The sequence below is a fragment of the Nicotiana attenuata genome, unplaced genomic scaffold (genome assembly GCF_001879085.1).
Source record: "Nicotiana attenuata strain UT unplaced genomic scaffold, NIATTr2, whole genome shotgun sequence".
Lineage (NCBI taxonomy): Eukaryota > Viridiplantae > Streptophyta > Magnoliopsida > Solanales > Solanaceae > Nicotiana > Nicotiana attenuata.
The window spans coordinates 13,047-19,569 of NW_017673121.1; positions in this window are offsets into that span (position 1 = coordinate 13,047).

Sequence of the window (6,523 nt, forward strand, 5' to 3'; positions counted from 1 at the left end):
TGTATAATTGGCTAACAATAAGCGGACTATGAGGCCATGATTATAGGTCTCAAACTAGCCAAAGGCTAGGGGCGGAGGTGATCGAAGCTAAGTGTGACTCCTCTCTTGTAGTAAACCAAGTTAATGGAACGTTCGAAGTCAGAGAAGAACGAATGCAAAGGAACCTAGTCAAGTTATAGGTAACATTACAACGGTTCAAAGAATGGACTTTGCAGCACGTGCCTCGAGATCAAAATAATGACGCTGGTGCCCTTGCAAATTTAGGGTCGTCGGTCGATGACAATGAAGTCAACTCAGGGGCGGTCGTACAACTTATGAGGTCGGTGGTAGAGGAAGGGCAAGATGAAATAAACTCCATAAGCTTAACCTAGGATTGGAGAAATAACTATGTAAAGTATTTGAAGACTGGGATACTTCCCTAAGATCCAAAAGAATCGAGGCCATGCATACAATGGCACCCTAATTCAACTTGTCCGATGACGGAACCTTGTTCAGGAGAATGTTCGATGGCCCACTAGCAATATTTCTCAAACTAGGAGATATCGAATATGTTCTAAGGGATGTTCACGAGGGCACTTGCGAAAATCATTCAGGCATCGAATTATTGGTTCAAAAGGTGATCAGAGTAGGTTATTACTGGATCGATATGGAAAAAGACACAAAAGAGTTCATACGATGATGTGACAAGTGCCAAAGGTATGGTTCGATAATTCACCAACTCGGGGAGCTGTTGCATTAATTCTTATCACCATGGCCATTCATGAAGTGGGGAATAGACATCATCGGCCCTCTTCCAAGGGCACCAGGTAATGCTCAATTTATCTTATTTATGCTTGGCTATTTTTCTAAGTGGGTTGAAGCACATGCATACGAGAAGGTCAGGGAGACAGAAGTCATAGACATCATTTGGGACCATATCATATGTCAATTTGGGATACCGTCTGAAATTGTATGTGACAAAGGAAAATAGTTTATCGGTAGTAAAGTGACAAATTTCTCGAAGATCATAAGATGAAAAGGATCTTATCGACACCTTATCACCCTAGTGGGAACAGACAAGTCGAATCGTCTAACAAAACCATAATCTAAAACCTTAAGAAAAGGTTTACTCGCCCTAAGGGAAAAGGGAAAAAGATTATGCCCGAAGTTCTTTGGGCATATCACACAACTTCGAAGTCCAGTACCAGGGCTACCCCGTTCTCATTGATTCATGGTGTCGAATCTCTAATACCGGCAAAGTTGGGGAGCCAAGAAACAGATTCTAATATGCAAAAAAGGAATCAAATGATGAGGCCGTGAATACGAGCCTGGAGCTATTGGATGAAAGGCGTGAAGCTGCCCTTGTTCGATTAGCCGCCTAAAAGCGATGGATCTAGAGGTACTACAACCGAAGGGCCAGTCTTCGATACTTCAACGTCGAGGACTTAGTACTAAGTAAGGTCACAGTAAGCACATGGAATCCGAATGAAGGGAAATTGTGTCTGAACTGCGAAGGACCATACCAGATTCTCGAGGTCACATGGAAAGGATCCTATAAGCTTGGAATGCAAAACGGAGAACAACTACCGAACAATTGGAACGTAACTCACCTAACACGATATTACTGTCGTTCCCTTTTTTCTCGTCAAATCAAGTTTTGAAATGTGACAGATCTTTTAAGGAAGGGTTAAAATAGAGAGTCGCCACCTAATGGGTTTGAGGTACGTAAGGCATCTATTTGCAAATAACTCAGGTTTAACCAGTTTGCGTCACCACAGATCGGGTAAGGGCTCAAATCACCTCAAAGAGAAGATGTTAGGCACTCTTCGAGGTCCACAACTATGCGTCCTGGCCGAACTCAAATTATATGAATTTGTAAGACAACAAAAGACAATGAAAGCAAGAAGTTTTGAAAGATTTATTAAACACAAATAATTTATTTAAAGACAAGATGGGGGATCCTAAATTTCTTTTAGCCTAAAGGATCACCCTGTGAAACATAAATAATACTTCGTAATTCCCTCAAGATGGGGTGTTACTCGTGTTATTCATCGGGCACAAACTATCATCTCCTGCTACTCGATTATTATCTTTAAGTTGTTACCTTAAGCGCACTAGTTGATTCTAAACCGTGCCTTATGCGTGCACTACCCGTCCCATGCCTATGACCCAGGAGGCGTTTGTACCTCTATTTTGGATAGTTCTAGACTTAACTTGGGCTGCTCAAATATGACAAAACTAGTAGACATACAAAACACGTTGGACTTCATATAAAAGCAAAAACGGGCTCAGGTTAGCCTCCACACTTAGACAACAAATGCACGCGAGCAAATTCTCACATTAAGCGTTAGACTGTTTCAGAATCGAGCTAGATTAAAGCCATTAAACCCTATAGACATGATTTCTGTGTTACCTCATGCAAGCAGTTTCAGCTGCAAGGTACCATCTTATAAACATAATTTCTAAAATAACTATATAGTTTAGGGAAATCTTGTAGTGCATGCTAATTATTACAAATTAGAAGTGATTAAACCTATAAACATGATCTCTAGGTTGTTTACGCAGTAGTTAGTAGTGATGACTACTGGAAATATTCTGAATTGCTCAGTTTGATCCTATAGGCATGCTTTTTAATAGTGACAAATCTAAGCGATGAAGCATTGTTTGGAAACTTAATATTAACACTTTAAGGCGAGTGATAAAATCCTATAGGCAGGTTTTTTAACGATTAGTAATTGAAATTGACCTGTTATATTTAGCCTCGATAGGCATGTCTTCTAGGTGAGCAGTATTATAACGACAGCAAATGAACCAGTTAAAACCTATATGCATGATTTCTATATGAAGATCAGTAGAACATAAGCTGATATAATCTAATGATAATGGTATCTAATGAATATGCTGCAATTGAAAGATTGATCATTTTATTTCCTATGGGCATGATATCTAATGTAACACATAGGAGCAAAATATGTTTAACGAATTAAACACTCAGATCCTATAGACAGGTTATCTAACAACACGTATGAGCAGAACATGTTGAAATAATTAAACACATATAGGCAAGATTTCTACCCGTTTCATGCAAATATTAGAATAGACCCATTTTTCAAATTTTACTAACACCCAAATTGTTATTGCATCATTATTACAAGCACAAAGAATGAAATAAATTACAAAGTTACAAAATAACTGTAGTGGGCGACATGCCCAAAGTATACCCAGCCCTGCCATGCCTTCAATTTCTTTCCAACAGGCTTCATCACAGCCCAGAAGTCATAGCCAACCAAAGCTAGACAACAATCTTGATTTACACACAGAATAGCTAAAACCCAGTAGCTAGATCTGATCAACAGCCATTTACACAAACCAATTGATTTATTCAGTAGATGAAGAGGGGAAGAATAGAGCAGTAGGACAAAAGGTACAAGGAACCTTAGACCCTAGTGTGAAAGAGTTCACAAGAGCCTCAATTGAACCACGAGCAGTGCTCACACTAGGGAGGTCAATGATAGGACCTAGGTAGCCTTGGCTCACACAGGGTCAAACATGCTATATAGCCAAGATATCATCACAGCAAATTAGGATAAGAAACATGGTTGTACCCTATAGTGAATGAATACATTCATGATTTAGAACACAACCAACTACTCTATTAAAAGGGATGCGAACTATGTAAGAAAAGCATGTTCAACTAACAAGATTAATAGAAAAATTAAACACCAAAGAGTGGCTAAAGTACAAAGGTCCTAAACATCAGTAAGTTGTAAATTACCAACATAAGGAATTCAAAGGTTAAAGAGACCTAAAACTAAATTAAAGCAATCGGAATTGCACACATGAACAACTCAGAAAAATACATTAAACTACAATCTCCAGAAGTGAAAAGATATGCAAATCGTAGATGCATAGGAATGAAACTACATAATCCAGTAACTTACCAGTTAGGTGAAAATACAAGAAAGAGCAGAAGTCCACAGTATTCTGAATATCAACAAAGAGCAAGAATCCAGAATTTTAGAGGCCTTGGCTTTTAGCCGGCCAAGAGCCAAAGTATAAAACAAGAGTATTAGAGAATAAAGAGCAGTAACTTGAGTTTTTTAAACCTTTTGAACGATTCCGGTCTTGTCCAAAAGGGGAATGGGGGAGGGTTTATATAGTAGTAAAAATCAAGTAACAAACAAGGAAAACCACTAATTTAAGCAACCAACAAAGTAAATAATCATGCAAATTGGTCTGAAAATAAATTTTAAAAGAGAGATATAGAAACCCTAACGTTTAAGGAAAGTGGAAAATTGGTAGAATCTAAACCAAAAATAAAACTAACACATATTAGGACGAATATAGATAGAATAACAACAAAATCAGAGATTTGAACCAATATTGGTTCGATTTGAAGAGATCTGTAAATCCTTATTTTGGGGTAAGTAAGAATCAACAAAATACACAAATATTCGTACTCACCTATTTTGGTTCAAATTTGATGAGATTTTCTTGTCATGTTTAGGCAAGCAACTAGGTAACACCATAGACGAACAACCAATAGTGAGAGGAGATCAATAAGATATTTGAATCAACGATTGATTCCATTTGATAGTCGAATTTGGAGAGGTTGAGAGATACAACGGCTAGGGTTCGTACAAAAAGATGGGAGAGGATTCAAAGGCCACTTCAGAGATGGAATGGTAAGGTTTGGGGCGGGTTAGGTTAATGAAAAGAAGGGAATAGATATGGGTCATTGATCTCAGGGATCAACGGCCACGATTTAAAAGGGGGTTGGGTGGGGTTTATTTAGACGGGTTTGGGTTGGGGTTATTGGGATGGTGTATGGGTAATTGGGCTGGTGTAATAGGTTCGAAAATATGTTTAAAATTAGGCTATTATTTAAATACCCAATATTTTATCAACAAATAATTTACCAAAAGTAATTAGTAAATTAAAAAATATAATTTGTGAACAATAATAATGACTTCACCTTGTAAACAAAGAAAAGGTTATTTTGGCATAAATAATGTAATTTTACATGAATATAGGCTATTATTGCAAAAATATGCAATTAGCCCTAAAAATGCAATTGTAATTACAAAAAATGCAGTAAAATATTTAAAAATATACATGTTGGTACAAATGATGAGTTTGGATGATTAAATCACCATAAGAATAATTTTAAGGATAATTATTGGACAGAAAGAAATTGATTTAAAACCTTTTAAAAATACAGAAAATTATGTAAAATTATTGTATAGGTATATAAACTAAATGATGATGGAAATATACTATTTTCAAAGTATANATATATATATATATATATATATATATATATATATATATATATATATATATATATATATATATATATTTAAAAAATATGAGGAAATAATTGGGTTTCAATTCATGCCTCTCTTTACCCAAAAATGATGGAAGAACTATCAGGTAAAGAAAAATGATGACCAATTTTGTCCGAATAGAACAAGGAATGATGTGATTAAATATTGGAGCCGAACCTTAGTTCCTGAGTTGCCTACATATCCCTGGTGTTAAGATAATCAGGCGTGTGTAGTTCTGGATCCAACGGTGAACGAAACTGATGGAGTTGTTATAGGAATAGCCGTGTGTTTCGGAAAGGGTTCTTTTGGGTAGGACTGTATCAGATGAATTTATGTGAACTCATTAATATGAATTTTAAACGTCATGGCTATATAAATGAGCAAATACCTGAACTGTCATAGAGTAAGAAGCGAAATTGATGATGATCAGTTATGTTTTGAAATAATTGCAGGATGTGAACGTTGTGAACCGAAATCGTAGCGAAGATTGCTCCCATTTGAAGAATGGTTACTTCTTGGGTTACCTACAAAACTTAAAACATGATGCACACAAATATATATGGGTTATTGCAAGAATTTAAACATGATGCAAATTCCCTACCATGAAAATTATCTTTGAACAGTGAGGATGACGTCCTTAGGCTATGATGTCCCGGGCCATAAATCATGTCTTAAGGGATTCGCAGGTCATGAAATGATGTTCTCGGGCCATGAGACGGGTGCCTCTATACTATGACGCCTTTGAATAATGGTGTGCAATATTGAGAGATCATCATGCCATGACATGGTGTCTTCAAGCTATGAAGATGATGCCTTCGGACTATGACGCCTTTGGACAAGATGGCGATGCTTCAGCCCATGAGATACAAGGACAAGATGCTGGGCTATATGAGAAGTGAAACAAGATGGAGCTTAGTCTTGCATGAGATAAGGGCAGAGTTTTGCCCCGGGAAAGTAAAGATAGTGCTAGATTTAAAGTAATATAGCATTTGGTATTATGCAAGGAAAGGTAGAGCTTAGCCTTATGTACTTGAGGAGACAGGGCATAGCCTCGTGCAAGAAAGAGAAACATCGCTTAGTCTCGTGCACGGAAAAGCAATGCTTAGCCTTATGCAATTGAAGAGGCAGGGCTTAGCGTCATATAGAATGGGAGAAAATGCTTAGTCTCGATGCAATTAGGATATAGGGCTTAGTCTCATGCAGGAAAGGGAGACAGT